Source organism: Tachypleus tridentatus, chromosome 8 (genome assembly GCF_004210375.1).
Source record: "Tachypleus tridentatus isolate NWPU-2018 chromosome 8, ASM421037v1, whole genome shotgun sequence".
In the NCBI taxonomy this organism is placed as follows: Eukaryota; Metazoa; Arthropoda; class Merostomata; order Xiphosura; family Limulidae; genus Tachypleus; species Tachypleus tridentatus.
This window is the reverse complement of record NC_134832.1, coordinates 132,204,042-132,222,879: the sequence shown is the minus strand read 5'-3', so window position 1 is coordinate 132,222,879 and position 18,838 is coordinate 132,204,042. Positions and strand designations below refer to the sequence as shown.

The 18,838-nt window shown below is 34.4% G+C and overlaps 1 protein-coding gene across 2 annotated transcripts in view; it reads right to left on the bottom strand.

Moving 5' to 3' along the window:
• The window catches only part of LOC143223514 (monocarboxylate transporter 12-B-like), a 259,055-nt gene that overhangs the window by 93,767 nt on the left and 146,450 nt on the right, over positions 1 to 18,838 (bottom strand). The gene's annotated exons all lie outside the window — the stretch shown is intronic.

Sequence of the window (18,838 nt, the reverse complement as noted above, 5' to 3'; positions counted from 1 at the left end):
GTAGAGAACTGTCAGTAGGGTAGACAGTTCATATAAAAGCTTTGTGATACTAGTTGGACTCTCCGACAAATTGATGCAGACTTGAAATACTCCACAACCACTGTTAAATACACCTCAGATCATGAGACTAAGACAGTTAAATTTGAAAGAGGGAAAAAAAGAGGCAAAACACCTAAACTGAATGATACTGATGTTAAGTATCTTCATCTACGCGGTCTTCGGAACAGAACAGACTGCCACTGATCTCAAACATGCAATAAACGACCATGTATCAGATTGAAAAAATGTCCAACTCTACAGTATCAAGAAGACTGAATGAGAATGGAATATTTGGCCATGTAGCAGTTTGAAAAAACAACAACTTTACTTTGGCCTACAAATAAATATTGTCAAAAAAAACTTGAAATTTGATGATTGGAAGAGGGTGTTATGGGCAGATGAGTCCAAGTGTGAAATATTTTGTTTAAAGTGTAGGTTGTACATCCGGCGGAAGAAAGGTGCAAGATACTTAACTGTATGCAAAGCACCTACCATGAAGCACGGAGAAGGCAGTGTGGTGGTTTGTCGATGTACTTCAGATAAGGCAACAGGAGATGTTTACAAAATAAATGAAATATTGTACTAGCATAAATACCATCAGAGACTGATCCGTCATTGTTTGCGTATTAGTTGTAAAAGACTCTTACCAAGAAAATAATGATCCCAAACACTCATTCAACCTGCGCAGAAATTACTTAGCTGAGAATGAAGCTGCTGAAGTCATTAAGATGATCTAATGGACCCCACCAAGGCCTGATCTCAACCCACCTGAGCAGGTCTGAGGTTTTAAAGAACAAAAACTTGAAGATTAAAAAGTCTAGAAAACACTATGGGAGTATTAGAGACAGTAAAAATCCAAAAACACTTTAATTACATGTACTGAAACAATGTATACAAGACTGTCTGCAGTTATCAAAGCAAAATTGGGACACAAAATATTAACTGCTGAACTCAAACACTTCCACTGAGTTTCTGTTGTACTAAATATGAAGATAAATAAAATGTTAATATTTCACCTGTGATTTACCTTCAAATGTTCTTTCAAAATAGCCCGAAATAAGTTTTGACTTTGTCCTTACACTTTTGCACAGTACTGTAATTATCCTTGCAAAATGTATCTCAAGACGACTGGTATTTGTATTAACATTTTTATTTAAATAAAGTTGACGACGTTGTTCCCTACTTTATTTTCATAAATGGTATAATACACATACCGCCCCCAGTGGCAAAGCGGCATGTCTGCGGACTCGCACCGCTAAAATCCATGTTTCAATACCCGTGGTGGGCAGAGTACAGATAGCTCATTGTGTAGCTTTGTGCTTAATTCTAAACAAACAAACAATACCCATACCAGCCGTCTTAACGTACATTTTTACTTCATGTGGGTTTCTCGTCATCACGAATTCTCCTTACAGTAGATATTGTAAAAATAACTTCAGGAATGCTGCAGTATTCGTAATACAACTAATTTCGTAATCTGATACGTAATGAATTCAAGGGTCAAGTAACCTTATTAATTACCTAATTTCTCTTATTCTAGATATTGTAAATAAATAATTCAGGTCTGAAGTAATATTATCAATTACTCAATTCTCCTCACGTAGATGTGATAAATAATGAATTCAGGGGTACATTAAACATACTCAACTAAGTAGAAATTTAATAAATGTACAACAACTTATCTAATACCATGTAAATTTCAAGTGTGTATGAACGAAGCGTTACCAATTGACTTTTATCTTTTTGAATAATACTAGATCATCAATTCATTATAATTAAAATATCATCGAGTCACAAAGAGTATGTAGTAATATCATGCAACAAAGAAAATCTAAAAAATTATACATGATATTACTACATACTCTTTGTGACTCGATGATATTTTAATTATAATGAATTGATGATCTAGTATTATTCAAAATATAAATGTAGTAATATCATGTAACAAAGAAAGTCTAAAGAATTATACGACTTGTTTAACCATATTGTTCTTTGCCATCTTATTTGAGAAGTATGTATCTGTCATGAGACATTATGATTATTAAAGTTTTACTTCACTAACTTTCATGTGGATGTATTTATTACGAAATGGAAACTGCAATTATTTGGGAATGTGCAAGGAAAGTGTACATTGCAACTGAATGTTTCAAAATAACGTTTCCAAAAAGATTGATTAGTTATTTCCAAATATTAAATAAACTAAAGAGCAGTTTTATTACATATACATCACATAACTGGCGTACTACCCATGAAGTTCCTCTTTGATAAACATGGATTATTCCATTTTAAATTATCAGGAGTTCAATATAAAACAAACGTGTATCTGACAATAATTTGATAGAAAACATTTTAAATAGGCATATGAAAGTTATCTGATATTTTTTCTTTGATTAAACTTTAACTTGTACATGCTATATAGATGAAATTAAATAAGTAGAATTTATCTTTTCGGTCTTTTTAAATTGTATGGTTATGCTTTCAAGTCGATCTTGTGACGTAACTTCCTTTCCGATCATTGACCTATCTATTCTATACATAAATAAATACACACTCATCCATTCACTACAGACAAGACCGTACAGCAATAACTGCCAAGTTTTCGTGATATAATTGAGTACAAGTAGCCTCTGGGGAATCGTGCTTAGAAACGATATGATGCCTTTAGCGACCCCTGGTATCAAAAACGTGACTTGTACTGGAGCGTTGTTTCAATCAATTACAAGTGCCCATACACAACTGTAGGCATAATTACTTGACCTTATGTGTAAAGGATCACACCTTTGACGATACTGAATATAAAGGCTTCACATTCCTATCTGGTATCATATGTATGCGTAACGTAAGACTGAGGCATTACACATTTATGATTACATTTTTATTATACAGTAATAAATACAACACACTATCCATACTGACAATATATTTCTATGTAACAATAAGCAAAGAATCATTGTATGTGTAAATACGTTCTCAGACATGTGAAGTTTTACTTCTCACATCTCAGGTTTGTAGTAATGCCAAATCAGAGACTTAAGATACTAACCCTAAAGAGTAGTTTCAAAAATGAAATACTTAAAGGTATTTTAGGTATCTAAATATAGGATAAACTTGAAAAACGATACTAACGGACATGTCACTCCAATTACTAAAATATTCATTCGATGATTAAATATGAAGTAGAAATTAACGGATATCTTTATTCGCAAAATTGAAATAATTATTTTCACGTATGAAAGCCAACTTAGAGTTAACGTCTTCATTGAAAATACAGTTATTATGAAAAGGTGCAAGATCTTGTTTGTCTTGAGTTTCCCGCAGAGCTACTCGAGGGCTATATATGTTAGCTGTCCCTAAATTTGAAGAGACAGACTAGAGGGAAGGCAGATAATTATAATTAACTACTTCTAGGGCTACACTATATTAATAAATACTAAGAGTATTCGTTACGTTTTAACGTTCAACATTTGAAATTAGGAGAATGTGCGGGTATGATATCCGAATCAGCAACCCTCATATTACAACTCAAGCGTCCTGACCACCAGGCTAGGCCAGGGCCTGTGTAGGAAACATTTTTATTTCCAATATCGAAATAATTTGTAGGTGTGCAAGTTGTTTGTAGTTACAAAGGGCAAACAAAAAAGTCAGCTCTTTATTTCAAGACTGAAGCGGTTATTATTTGTATAGCAAAGAAAAGACCAAGAATTAAATCAGGTCTATTTCGACTAAAGCAACAATTGAACTTAAAACAGATCTTTATTAGTAACATTAAAATAATTATATTCAAAAATAGTCTGTAAATAAATTAAACCAGAACTGAACTCTAAACCAGTTATTATTCGTAGCACAGGAAACAGAACACAGTTAATGTGTATCTTAATGACACGTATTAAAATTACTTTTATGCATAAAAATAGTTATATATGCATTTTTATTTTCTACTTGCATTCAATTGTGGATCAAAGATGCAATACGCGAGTTCTCATTTTATTGCTCACCAGTAGCCCAGCGATAAGCTTGAGGGCTTGTAACGCTAAAATTCGGAGTTCGATCCCTGAAATATGTGCAGCGCAGACAGACTATTGTGCAGCTTTGTGATTAAAACAAACAATGTATTTTTGTGTAGAATAAAATGAAGTTTGAAATACGAGAAACGTGTGGGCATCAACTGCAGAATTATCATTATATATGAATAGAAACTTATTCAAAGTAATTCCATCTTAAAAATGATTCCACTTGGTAACAGTTTTTCACCAAACGTACGCACAGAATCTTATGTTTAAGTTAGGAATGTTTTGACTTCTGTCACTAACTGGCATCGCTTTTAACTATTTCCTTCGTCTTTTGACGAAACGAGGTTGTCGGTTTGATTAAAATGTATGTCAGTGTACTGAGTATTGTAAGGGTTAATTAACATCTACTAGAACCTGTTGGTGCTTGCAGTAATGTCATTATGGGATAGATTTCAAATGCTTATTGGGCCGGACATGGCTTCGTCGGTAGCGTGTTGGATTGTGCATTAGAGTCAACAGTTCGTATCCAGTTGTCACAAAATTGTCTTCTGTACTTTCGGACCGTGGATGCGTTATAAGAGTGACTGTACGGTTCAACTATTCAGTTGTATACCCCAGGTTTTGGTTAGCTGTCTTTCCTTTAGTCTATCAGTTCAAAATTAGGGACTACTGTCCCAGATATCCATTGTGCCTAAGTTTGAGCAAATATCTGAAAGAACCAATCAGTTAACACTGCATATACTTACTGGAAATGATAGAGAAAATAATACAGATCATAACGAGCACCCTGCCTCTGATGAAGTTTATATCCCCAGAATAAAGAGCTGTTAAGAACCCGTTTTTCTAAATGCAGAGTTCTTTCTCATCATTCACTATATTTTTGTTAATGAAAAAACAACCAAGAAACGTACAAGTTTCTGATCTTAAAAAATGTGCGAATACCCTCTAAATAGCTTACTATTCATCTACCACACACGAAGATTTCTCAATAACATGTTGAAAAATAGTATACAAACGCAAAGTAGCCAAAAAACAGAAGGTCCACGAGCAATACCTTCCTGATCTTCAACACGTTAAAACTAACCTTTAATGTGCAGGCATTTTAACACTGACGTGATGATGTATATTAGTGTTAACAACATATTCTACTTTATCGGTTTCGTTAACTTGCGAGTATTTGCTTCTTACAAACTTAGCTGCAGTTGTTAAAAAAGTCCTTGATTTTAATATTCTTACGCAAAAAGGTCATTTGCGTATTTCATAGTTACCAGTCATTATTATCACTGTTATCTTATGTGTATATTTAACTTATTTTTTACGTGAGAATAAAGAAGTTTGAGATAGAAAGTGTGACCAAGATAAACAAAGTTAATATAGAAACTGTAACTAAATAAAGTTGAGATAATTAACTGAAGTTAAGCAAAGTTTAAGGTAGAAACTGTGACAGAGTAAGCAAAATATTAAATAAAACTAACAGAAACGAAATAAACTTAAGATAGTAACTGACACTAAACAAAGTTTAAGGTAGAAACAATGACTGAGACTAAACAGTGTTCAAGATTGAATGGTTTGGTTTGAATTTCGCTCAAAACTACACGGGGATCATCTGCGCTAGTCGTTCCTAATTCAGCAGTGTAAGACTAGAGGGAATGGAGCTAGTTATCACCACCCACCGCTAACTTTTGGGCTACCTTTTTAACAACGAATAGGTGGATTGACAATCAGGTTATAACGCCATCACGACTAATAGAGTAAACATTTTGACAGCACGGGAATTCGAACCTGCAACATGCAGCTTACGAATCAAGCGCACTAACCACGTGGCCATGCCGGGCCTGTATAAGCGTGAAACTGTAACTAAGAATAAACAAAGTTAATATAGAAACTTGTTGCGAGTGAACACATTTACTGAAGAAACTGTAACAAATTCTAAAGAATAAGTGTACAATAGAAACTGCAACTGAGAGTGAGCAAAGTTAATACACAAACTGAAACTATGAATAAATAAACTTCAAGAAAATTACTGAATCTGTGTAAAACAAATCTTAAGACAAAAATAACAAGTGAATACATAACAGTCAAACAAACAATAAAACGTCAGAACATAAAGTTAAGGTGGAAACTACAACTGTCAGTAAGGAAATTAAGACAAATTACTGTTGTTAGTTAAGACAGAAGATATAAAACTTAAACAAAACATTCCGCATACATAAAGTTTCAACTGGAAGCAAACTACGAGTACAAAAAAGTATAAGCAGAAATCTCAAGTGACGATCAAATAGAATTGAAATAAAATATCGTGTGAGTGTACGTGGTCAGAAGTTACGTCAAAGACATTACAAGTGAATATACGACGTTAGGTAGATAAATGTGTTACAACGAGGAAAATATATGCAATGTTCCATATACTAGTAGGTATCTTACAATCCGAAGCAAGCTTAATTTAAGGAACTTTCATAAGATGTAGCCAAAATAAGTTGATTAATGCCTATTTCACACACAATTTAGCTTTTGTGGTGTTCTTGTCATGTTTATGTCCCGATCGAAAATTTTCCTTAGAATTTCAAATAAGAAAGAAGAGAATCCTGTCTTTCTTCTATCATAGACAAACTGAAATCAGTTAACGTAAATAAGCTTTTTTTTATTCTTTGATTATTCGTACTCAAAACAAATGGTTCTATTCAGAGCACATGTAATACGCATAATTAATATAAATTTTCCTTCGAGTTTTTTTAATTTCTTAATTTAGCTTCGTAAGATTTAAAGCACTAAATCATTAGAGAGATCTTGATTTAAGAAATTTTCCCAGTTTGTTATATGGTGTTTAAAGGTAGTAATTAGTCAGTCTACCAAACGTTACCCATTTCGTGATATAGCGGTCTAATAGCTTGAAAGACCTATATTAATTATCAAAAACTTGTCTCGACTGTTTGGTTAATAACCTTAATTAATTGATACGTTTCTCGAATGAAATATTCATAGTGCCGAATAAAACAGGACGTTGCTATCTGTTCGCTTTATTTTTTGGCTCTTTCGCCTACGTCATTCAAATCTGTATCGAACAGAAACTACCGTAATGATGAAATATGAAAAGTAACGAACGATATTATCGATCGGATGGCGACAAGTTTTAGATCTAGATAATGTTATACCATAAAAAAGGAGGAACGTATAACTATCCATCTTATCTTTATTGCATAAAATACAGCAGGATGTAAATACACATCAGAAAGAAGAGGAAGAAACAGGATTTAGGTACTTTAAATGATGCTATCGACAGTCACTTCATCTGTATGTTTACCCTTACATTTGTCTCTCTTTTTAATTATCCATTTATGTGAGTAGCGAAATGTTCTTGGTTCTTGTTCACTACATTATTAAAGAGTTCAGGTTCGGGTCCAGTGTCATGGATGTTTATGGTTGAAGAGATGATATTCGAGTTAAATTTCGTAATATCTTAGTAAGTGACTATAATTGAAGAGGTCAAATTCTAATCCCGTATCACGGATATTTTAGTACATGACCATTGCCGAAGAGGTCAGATTTGGGTCAAGTATAATGTGCTGTTTCGTACAGCTGTCTAGCTTCCAGAAGGGTATGTGGAGTTAACTGGAAAGTTTGGAAACAGCTAAATATAGGGTATTTGTCGACACGCAAGAAGAATCTCTTTGCAACACGGTTTCTATCTTTTGCGAGACTCGTAACCTCTCGTCACATCGCTGTTTGTTTTTACGCAAAGCTACACGATGGCTATCTGCGCTAGCCGTCCCTAATTTTGCAATGTAAGACTAGAAGGAAGGTAGCTAGTCATCACCACCCACCGCAAACTTTTGAGCTACTCTATTACCAACGAATAGTGGGATTAATCGTAACATTATAACGACCCCATGGCTAAAAGAGCGAGCATGTTTGGTGTGATAGGGTGAACCCGCGACCAACGGATTACGAATCGAATGCCTTAACCACCTGGCCATGCCGGACCTCACATCGCTGAATTATGCTGTCCTTTTTTGTGTCTGTTATTAATAAAAAATAACACTCAATACGTACTTTACGTTGCTTTCTTTATCTGTCTAACAAACATAATAAACACTACAAAGCGCTATTGATAAAAAAAAAACAGCAAGATAAGATAAAATTTTGTCTTCCAGTCCACCGAGATATTTTATTAAAAATCAGGACCGTTGCCCGAGGAGGAGGGATGGATGCAACTTCCACTAGAACCCCAAAGACAAAGAGGACAGCGGCCTCATACTTTTAACTTGCAATAGCCCCCTCCTCTACATACTTTAGGGCAAAAAAAGTTGCTCTCAACACAAGTACTACTCCCATTAATGAATACGAGTATCACATTAATTGTAATTTAATATTTAGAGAGATTTGGATTCAGAAATATTAACAAACAGTAACACCAAAACAGTATTTTAAATGAGAAAAGCCCAAAGGTTAATTTTTCAGGGGCTAACTAATAAATTTATAGACGCCGATCCTTTCAATTTTGTACATCTGCTTTCCTTGTCTAGGCGAACAAAGAAAAAAAAACGTACAAATTTTGCGTTCTAACAATGAGAAAGAATAATCGAAATTGTTCGTTTGGAAACAATGAAACATTCGTTTATCTGCTGTTAAGCGCATAATCAATCATTAGGTTATTAGTGCTATGCGTATGTCAGAGCTCGAACCCTGAACCTTAGTATTAAAAATCTTAAACATTACCTCTGTTCCACCTTTCAAGTTCTGAGCAAGGAAGAAGGAATTTATTTCGGCAATTCGCATTTACCTGGATGGAAAAAAAATGAACAGTAAGTTACCTTGCTACTAACATACGTTTTACCCGACTTAATATAGGTAGTTTTGTTACAAAGACCCTGAACTATTGCTTCTGAAGAAATCTGGTGCCAATGTGACTTAGATCTGGAATTTTCATTATACCAAACGTAGCCTAATTTTTAGTGTTCCTGTTGCCACGAAATCGCGCTCCGCACTTTGGGTCTGTGGGTGAGTTTTAAGAGTGACAGATATTCCATTTTTCGATGACTGCAACCAAATAGTTGGCGATGTGTACTACTGACTATCTGCCTTCAGTTCCAGTTTACCAGTTCACGTCTACGGGTGAAACAGCAGTACGTTTATTGACTTACAACTGTAAAGTCTAGGGTTAGTTTTCCCGAGGCAGACATAATAATTTAATATGACAATCTTCTCGCTGAATTGATGTTTGTAATAAAATAAAATAAAATAAAATAAAATAAAAATCAAGACATGCAATATATTATTTCAAGTGATTTATTTAAACTGTTTCAATGTGTACTTTAAAAGTTGTTTCAATATGTTCGTCTATTAGGATTTGATACGAATTATCTTAGGCCTAAAAAGTTGTTTAACATGTTTACCTGTGCTAGAAACTTGGTTTCGATACCAATGACGAACAGAAGACAGACAGCTCTTTGTGTAGCTTTGCCCTTAACTACAAACAAACGTTTTCGTGTTTCAGAATTGCCCCCAAAAAATACATAATGAGCTACCTACACACAAGTATCTTTAATTTTGAGGTAACGGATTTGATGGAAGGAGCTTGTTAACGGTACTCGACTCTTGAGATATCCTTATCTGATCAAATAGCGGGATATCACCGTTATTCTTATAGCGTACCCGCAGCTCCATAATCCGAAAAGGGACACAAAGTAGGCACGTTAACCATAGACCATGACCAGCCACGTTTAACAGGCACACTAGTTACCAAAATCTTGCATTATTAATAAATCGCTTTCATTTGGTAGGTAACAATGTGTAGAAGTTTGAATTAACGACCAGGTTATCTGCTGAGAACGTTACAGCAAAATACACACTTCGGTAAATATAAACGTGCACATTCTCAATATTAATGACAACTCCATAAATGTATATCCTGAATTCTGGTTATACGTAATGTTCACTTGAAAAAGGAACGTTAGCCGTACTTCCTTCTAATTTTAAATACAAGTTGAATATGTTTCAGAGGTTGTTATCTGTCTTAATAGGACTACGATATGTTTATGCAATGCTAGAGTTGCTTATTAGAATAACCGTATTTAAAATATATTTAGTCTTAAATACCAGTTACGTTTGGAAGTTTGTATTATATCAAAGACTTAGTCTACGTTGATTTATTTAAGCTTAAAATCCATTTTTCGAGAGAACAGAAAAATGAGTATCTCCTTATAACTTCGTTATTTATCATTAACAAAGTTACTAAAATAAGTCCTCTTGGTTTAGTTACGATAAACAGTTTTAGTTGATAAACAGGAAAAGGAGAAAAAAACTCTTTCGTAATTGACTCTTTATAAACCCAACACCACAAATAGGTCTCATTGACTCTTTATACACCCAACACCACAAATAGGTTTATTGAAATCAGATATTAAATACATCCGTAACGACTAAAAATCATCATTCGGCGCCTACCAGTGGTTCAGCGGTAAATCTGTTAGCTTATAATATTAGAGCACATATCCCATTACGTACCGTGAGAGCAAACAAATAACTATCATTGAGTTAAACAGACGAAGTGCTGTTAGAATTTATAAATACTTTTGTTTTAATCGCATAGAGCAAGAGAAATATTAACATAATATACTGTAAATAATAAACGTGATAAAAACGATGATTTTGTTTTTGGAATTTCGCACAAAGCTACTCGAGGGCTATCTGCGCTAGCCGTCCCTAATTTAACAGTGTAAGACTAGAGGGAAGGCAGCTAGTCATCACCACCCACCGCCAACTCTTGGGCTACTCTTTTACCAACGAAAAGTGGGATTGACCGTCACATTATAACGCCCCCACGGCTGGGAGGGCGAACATGTTTGGCGCGACGCGGGCGCGAACCCGCGAATTACGAGTAGCACGCCTTACGCGCTAGGCCATGCCAGGCCTGAAAACGATGATAATATACATATATAGAAACTGCTCTAGGTTAGATACCCTAATTTAAATTCAACTAAAATCTTAAAGCAAATTTCCAGCGACAGATCGCGAGATAAGGCTTGTAAAACAGTGTATTAACGACGTTGTTAAGACAACATAACACTCAGAACGCCACAGCTAAGTCTTGTCTTATTTTTCCTTGTCTAGAACTTTCATATTCACTTGAAAATTTTCAAACTCCAGGATTTTCCTGCGGCTTCTGAATGTAGAAAGATTTAAACAAGCATTACTCGTGTTACCAAATACCTCCCAGGTACGAAGAAACATTTAGCTTTTAAAAAATGGAGTTACATTTACCACACATAGATTTGCAAATATTCCTTAGGGTAAGGAGTTAACTATCTGCTCTGAATATTCAAAATCTAGTTTAACTTTGTTTTGTTTCAAATATCTGTCCACTTCCACTCGCAATTGTACTTTTTATTTAATGTCTTGAAATCTTTGGACAAGAACATTGTTTAATTCTTTCAATGTAGGGTTGATCAAATAAATAGGACGTTTTACAAGTGTAGGTACTTTTGGTGTTTTTTTGTATTTGAAACACTTAGTCTTCCTTAACTTATCGTCCTCTATAGGTCAGCAGTAAGTGTATAAACTTACAGTGCGTAAATACGGAGTACGATTCCGAACGGACAGAGCGCAGATAGCCCATTGTGTAGCTTATCGCTAAAAAAGCAACAATAACAAACCAATGACATATTTAGGTATTCATACGCACTGTACTTTCGTACAGTAAAAACATGAATGACAGTTCACATGTTTAGAGCAGAGAGCAACATGTGACTAAATTAACCTTGTGACGTAAATACGAAACACTGATAACCTGAGTAAAAGTCCTCTAAACGTTTTCTGTTAGGGCCTGAAACTTCGAGTAACGAGTCTGGAATATTTCAAGGTTCTAACTCACAAAATTCCAGATTCGCAGATTATAATAACAAAATGTATTATTGAAAATGGTAATAGCAAAACAACTGATAATTTACTCCTCAAACAGTTATTTGTTTGGTGTATATCTCCATTAAAACAATTAACTTAATTAACTTAAACTGTACAGAGAAAAGATTACAGACTGTAATAGGTTTTACTTTTTAAACGCAGTAAGTCTTTAAATATAATACTGAATACGCAATGTTTCCTTCCAAAAGCTCAGCACTTTGTGTGAAGTTAAGCACAAAGCTACACAATCTGTGCTCTGCCAGTATCTAAGCCAGGTATCTAGCTTTATAAGTCCGCAGACATTCCGCTGTGCCACTGAGGGCAGCTCAACAGTCAGTCTGTGGGCTTATAACGCTAAAAAGTGTCTAGACGTACGTGGGGAGCACAGAACAGATAACCCATTGTGTAAATCTACAAGAAATTCTTGGATAGTCAACTTGTTTGTTTGTCATTTAGCACAAACAAACATATACACGTCCTTCGTGTTTTGTTTTTGTTTTTTATGATTCATGCATAACAAGACAATGATGATGGAATAGAGTAATATAAAATATTCTATCTATTGTTTGTTTCAGTGTCTGTTCAGTGCATTAACTTAACCAGACGAGTTGGAAACGAGCATATCCTTTAAAGAAGGAGTTGAGAAAAATAAAGAAAACACGTTAGCACGCATTTGGATATTCTATAAAATTTTGTAGTAGTTTTATTTTAGGTGATCTCCTAAGAGATAAAATTATGCAAATAAACTGGCAGGTTTTTTCCGAAATTCGCGCAAACCTACCCCAGGGCTATCTGTGCTATCCGTCCCTAATTTAGCAGGGTAAAACTAGAGGGAAGGCAGTTAGTCATCACTATCTACCGCTAGCTCTTGGGCTACTCTTTTATCAACGAATGGTTGGATTGAAAGGGCGAGCATGTTTGGTGTGACGGGGATTCGAACCCGCGCCCCTCTGAGAACGAGTCGAGTGCCTTAACCACTTGGCCATGCCAGGCCTCACTGACAGGTAACTTTAGTTCAAGAAGTATATAGCCGATCGCAATATTTTGTGCGTAATATCTTCTTTTTCCTTTCTTCTTTGTATTCGATCGGGAGAAATAAAATAATCTGGTGACCATCAAGTAAAATCATCTTCTGTCTAGCAAGTAAAATTGTCTAACGATCAATAAGCAAAGTTATCTGGAGATCGTTAAGTAAAATTCATATGACAACCAATAAATAAAATGGTTTTACTTGCTGCTTGTCATACTATCTGACAACCCACAAATAAAGTAATTTAACAAGCAACAAGTAAAATAATCCGGTTTATAACAAGTAAGATTATTTTTGTCTGTTTGTAATTAAGCATAAAACTACACAATAGAATATCTCTAATCTGATCACCACGAGTATCGAAACCTGGTTTCTAGCAGTTTTAGTCCGCAGACATGCCGCTGTGTCACTGAAGGGGGGGGGGGCTGTTTTATGTTAAATAAATCATTTGACGATCAGCAAGGCAGCTCCCTAAAAGAACCAACGTTTTGTGAGAAACTAAAGAAAATTTTAAAAGAATAAGTATCATGTCGTTTCACTCTGTTGTTCCTAAACGCCAAGCTGCATAGTTGGCTATTTGTGCTCTGGCTGCTGAGACATTGAGGTAAGAACGAGAGCGAATACGAAATATGACAATAATTTCAGGCAGTCAATTTGTGATATTTTAGACATGATAAGTCAAACTTTGCAGGATGATCCATTACATTAACTGAATTATATAGAAGTCAGTTGAGAATTAGAACCACAGTTTTCCTAAATAGCACGGTAGTCCTGTAATATAAACAGTATATTTAATCCTTGTGTTCTTTATTTACACAATAGATCTTTGTCAGTTGAGAATTAGAACTACAGTTTTCCTAAATAGCACGGTAGGAACATAAAGTCCTATAAACAGTATATTTAATCCTTTAGTTCTTTATTTACACAATAGATCTTTGTAGAATCAAGATGCAAGCTATTCTAAAATCTTTTAAACTTATTGTAAAAAAGTTTCTGCTTGCGTAATAAACTCCGAATATCTTTATATTTTGTGTTATTGAAGCAAATGAACGGCCAATACGTCACTGATTTAACTGGTGTTGCATGACTGATACAAGTGATGTTATGAAGTTCTTGCAGCAGCTCAGTAACAGAACTTTAAAAGTTTAATCAAATATCCAAAATTCTGACGTCTTTTTTTTTTTGCTTTTTATACCAAATTCGAACGACTGTCACTTTTTCCTTGAATATAACTTCACGTGCAAACAATAGGTTTTTGATAGCTAATAAATTAATTTTATATTTGATTAAGCCACGAAAACTGTCAGTTTATCTGGATGCAGTAAAAAATTATGTCTTGTTTAATTTTACGCAAAACTACTTAAGGACTATTCGCGATAGCCGTCTCTAATTTATAAGTGATAAAATGAAGGGAAGACAGGTAATGAACGTCATCTAACGACAACTCTTGTGCTACTTTTTATTGTAGAAAGCGGGATTGACTGTCACATTATAACGCTCCCATGGCAGATATTCGAACGCGCGATTCGCAAAATGCAAGCAACTTTCCCTCCAACCCATACCGCACCACTCGCTAAAAAGAAAAGAAAGGAAGAAAAAGCCTATTTAGACTTACGACTAAGCATAACTAAATGTAACAGAAAAATGTACAAACGTATTGAAATAATTAACAAGTACTAAACATGCTACTAATGTTGGATTGAAAAATTATTTCTTTGTCTTTTTTTAGTAGTCAAAGAAGAATCAATGCAAACTTAATCTTTTGATGTCAATGTAAGAAACAGAAATACGATAAGATAATACACATCCGATGTAATCTAACGGAAAGACAATATGTACGTCTATTCTCGGATTGCAGTATCAGTAAATGTATGTGAATCATTCTCAGATTTCACTAGAGGTTCTTAACTTATGAAAGTATATATCATAATACAGTTGAATATCTCGGAAACAAAGGTTTAAAGTAACTTATACTCGTATTCTTATTGTAATATAAGGAAAAACTTGAAAAGTCACCAGAAAACGTTCGAAAGCGAGTTCTGTAGAAACATCTCATCTGCATTTCCCTTCGAAATGACAGGTCACGTAGAGTTTTAGATTTACATAAGATATTGCGATGTGTCAGTCTAGACGTTCAACATCTTTCTCGTTCTGATAACGATACAATCTTTATCCTACCGGAATTAAAGCACATTACTATTTGAGTGGGTTGGTGCTGATACAATCAGTGGTTAAAAACAGGTATGAATTGTTGCTCCGCTATTTAAGTGTTAATTTTGCCAATATCTCATTCCTGTTCATGACGTGACGTTTGATAATAAGAATATGAGAATAAAACAGAATTAAAGAGTTGGGATAATCCCAATTTTCTTAAATATTAACATCTTTAACTCCATGCATCTCTGGGTCATAACTACAATTTCTACACGTTTCTTTGTTCATTGTTAAGCACAAAACTACACGATGTGCTCATCACGAGTATCAAAACTTGTTTTTAGCCACAGGGAATAACGATGGTGATCGTGTTTGAGAATTGTTGGTTTTACTGCGACTTTCAGAAGGTTCATAAAGAAACAACTTACTAAATCTGCAGAATCTGCTTACGTGTTTAGCATATTCTTGAAGGGCGGAGAATAACAGACTAGGAGCAGAAATCAACGAAAGAGAGGGAATTTATCAAAATTGGAAATTTGGGTTAAATGTTGCTTTTAATTTGGAAAGAGTGAGAAGACAGGACTGAACTGATAAAGGTGTACAGTAGTAGAAATGCTAAAGCTGTATATTTAGGTTCAATTAGAGTTCAGGTTTGATCCTTTGGCTGCATATAACGAAGAGCTAGATGATCAAAAACTTTGCATAGTGGAAGACTTTCATTAAGTATACCATTATTTGGAGTGGAGAGCACAGGAAGGCTAGGGCTAGAATTCACTTGTCAGGTGTTAAAAGAGCAGAGCACAATATAATATACACTGACAGTTTAGTTGCCGATATTACAGAACACTATTTTTTGTAGCAACAAATTATGTTGGAAACTGGTAATTAAAACAGCTGCTTAAAAAGTATAAAGAACTCCTTCAGACACGAACGTGTGACTCTTTTGATATTGCTCCCTAGGCTAGGTACGGAATTAATTACTTGGCAAAATTCAAGGCTTCAATGAAATATTATCAAGGATACGCTTAGAGCTACAGGTAGGCTGACTGAACCTGAGATATATTTTCCAGGGTAAGGGAGAGTTATATGTTAGAGGTGGGCTCCATTGAATTGAAACAGCAAGAAATAGAAAGCTTGAAGAGGCTCAAAAATATTCATTGAAGTTAATTCAAACTACACTTGCATAGTGATCAAGAAGCTTTGGAAATTAAAAATACAGAATTGATCGGATAGCTTAGGATAACGAGTAACTTTTAAACAGAAGACTTAGAGGATCAAGTTAAATAATGGTTTTAATTATACGGTTGTCAATTGGTAAAGATGAATTTAGTAGATTCAAGATCCTGCTATTTTTCTAATGTTAGGAGAATTAGAAACAAATTTTTAACTTCAAGACTCTCCTTGTATGAAAACTAAGGTGTAACGAGAATTGTTGATATTAATTTAAAATTCCAGGTAAGAAGATATTTAAGAATGATAACCTTTTCACAAAAGGGGATAACGTGTTTTATATAAACATTGAATTCCTGTAACTTGTTACGCTTGAAGAAATACAAAATGGTAAAAGGTTGCATCTGTATTGAATACAGTCAGTGGTTTGAAGGGTAAACTGTTTATAACTGGCAATTGTTATAGACCACTGATCTGTCGGATGAGATAAATTGAAGCTGATTATTAAAATACTAATGCAATGATTATGAGAAACAATTTTTAGGCATATTGGTTGGGATTATAAGCAGTCAAATAATAACAGAAAGATTTCTAGAAGCAATTCAGAATGAGTTCCTATACCAAATCGTCAAAGAACCAAGCAGGATGTGTGTCGAATGCCACGATAGATTTGTCATTAACAACTAATGACGATTGCAAGCATTGAAAATAAAGGAGGGGGGGGTACATTTAAGGAAGAGTGATCGTTGCGTAAGTGTTCTTGATGTTTCTCAAAATGTTGTGATAAAAATATACGAAATTCCAGAAGATATTGGAGTATTTTAATTTGACCAGAACAATGAAACAGTATGCATCTGGCGTGATTAGATTTTTTTTAAAACCTTTAATAAGGTGATATACAAAATAAAGGATTTATATTAGTAGGAGTTTCAACGTATCCAAGTGGGTTCCTCGTCATCACAAATTGGTAAGAGTTTGGGTATACTAATTAATTAGAGTGTAATGAGGTTGAATTGGAAGAAAACAAAATGGTATTAATAATGGAGGCCATTCACACTAGAATCTTGTTACTAATAGAGTGCCCAAAGAGTCAGTGCTTAGGCCTATCTTTTCTTTTATTTACATTAAATGTTATTGATAAGAGAATTGTTACTAAAACAGAAAAGCTTCTGATGATAATTAACCCATGGGTACTTCTAGCTTTTTGAAGTACTACAGTTGGTTAGCTGAACAATATTATGACCTTTAATTATGGTCAGTAGAAGGAAATACATTTAAGTTAAAATATTTTAATCATACGCTTAATATAGAACGAAACATACTCAGTAGTGTGACTGACGAAAAGGATCTTGCGAAAGTGATGGACAATTCACCCAATCCATCAATACCAGGCTCTGTTGCTAGTATTAAAAGCTAACAGTATTTTAGGGTGCAGTTACAAACATTGTTACGAGCAAATTATCTTTGTATACAAAATCACAAATCAAATGCTGTTATGTTACTTCTCGTTAGAAATCTATCAAACGAACACTAAAGAAATATTACCAGACTTATTGCTAGGCATTGAAACTTAAATAAGGTTGTTATACGTTTATCATAGGCTGAACACAAGGTTTTTTTGCGACTCTTGGAACTTAACGAACCGTGTGCTTGACTACATTATATGAGGGAAAGAGGTTATTAACTGTCGAAGTGCTTGTCTACACTTTACGCACCCTTGATCATTTATCCGAATTGTCTTAAATAAGACCTCGAGGCTACTGTACAACACAAGTCCCGAATATTCTTTTACTTTTCGCCGACGAAATTACACAGTGCAGCAGCAAGAAAATTGACGTTGTATAACTATCTATTGACAAAAGAATATTTTTACTAGTGATCGTAAAACCACTCCAAGAATTCACAGCTGTTGTTTCATTCCTACTAGACACTGTTGGCTCGTTAAATAATATGCATAAAAAACAAAATGAAAGACAGAACACTGCCTAGTGAAGTGTTATACATACGGCTTAATGAAAGAGAACACTGCCTATTGAGATGTTGTGGTTACTGCTTTGTGAAGGGAAAACGAGTGCCTAGTGAAATGTTATAGTTACAGCTTAATAAAGGGCAAAACAGTATCTAGTGTAGTATTATGCATACGGCTTGAAAAATAGAGCACTACCTATTGAGGTATTGCGGTTACCTTTGTGAAGGGCAAAATATTGCCTAGTGAAGTGTCATAGTTACTTAGTAATGAAAGGTAAAACTACTTAGTACAGAGTTATAGGTAATGCTTAATAAAGAGTAAAACACTGTACTGTTACAACTAATGCTTAATAAAGAGTAAAACACTGTCTAGTGTACTGTTACAACTAATGCTTAATTAAATGTAAAACATTGTCTAGTGTACTGTTACAACTAATGCTTAATTAAAGGTAAAACACTACTGTAAAGAATTATAATTGCTACTTAATGAAGTATAAATTACCGCCTGACGATGCTGGCGTTACCTAAGGTACACCCGTGTAAGTTGAGAATTTATAAATTGTTTAAT